The following is a 944-nucleotide window of genomic DNA, read 5'->3' as shown; positions in this document are numbered from 1 at the left end:
CCTTGGCGGCACCTATCGTAGTCATGATTACCCCTACCTTGCTTGCGACCTCATCCGTGGGAGAAGAGGCTATCCTTTCTCCCTTGGAACGTTTGCATAAAAAGGAAGGTGGCCCAAATCCTGGCTAACTTTCAAGACACTTTAGCTCATTGCATCAAGTTTGCGTTGGAAGAGAACTGCCCCTTCGAGGAGTTCAAGGAGGACCTGGATCATGGCATGGTCTTCTTAGTCAAGAAGCTTGGCGCCACTACGGCTAAACCGTACTTCCATCGTTTGAAAGAAGTGGAGGAGGCCATTCGACAGTTGCTGGCCCTTCGCGCGAAAAGTTCCGAAATTGTTGATCTCACATCCGGCGAAGTTCGAGCAGCAGTGGAAGAGCGCGACCGGCGATTGAATGAGATCATGTCGTTGGAGGCAAGGCTACTAGCAGAGTTGGAGCAGGTCAAGGCCGAAGACGAGGGAGTGGCTTTCGAACAATGGAAGGCCGATAATCGCCTTTCTCGCCTGTCTTCCGAGATAGCGAAGCTGAAGCAAGTCATAGCTGATGCGCAGGCCTCTCTAGCCACTCAAGAGAAGGCTCGTGAACAGTTAGCAAAGGAGTTGGAGGGTATTGAATCCCGCTGATAATTGGTCGTTGTTTTCGTCAAAAGTTGCATTCATCATTGATTTCATTAAAACTTCAAACGTTACAAATGAATTCAAATAACGAAAATAAAAATTACAACTTTCTTGAAAATAAACACAAGATCCGTTTATCGTCTCTTGCTTGCGTGGGTCTTTAGCCTGTGACGGGGACGTCGATATCCGTGGACTACCTGACAATCAGATCTGATCCAGAAAAATCGGGCAGAGCTTCGTCGATCCGCGAGGAGATCTAGAAACTTGGAGCGCCTATCTCGGATAAAGCGAGATATTTGCTCTTCTTAGGATTACCGACGAGGGGT

The sequence above is a fragment of the Asparagus officinalis genome, chromosome 5, assembly GCF_001876935.1.
Source record: "Asparagus officinalis chromosome 5, Aspof.V1, whole genome shotgun sequence".
Classification (NCBI taxonomy): domain Eukaryota; kingdom Viridiplantae; phylum Streptophyta; class Magnoliopsida; order Asparagales; family Asparagaceae; genus Asparagus; species Asparagus officinalis.
The sequence above is the reverse complement of the archived record's forward strand: the minus strand, read 5'-3'. Positions refer to the sequence as shown.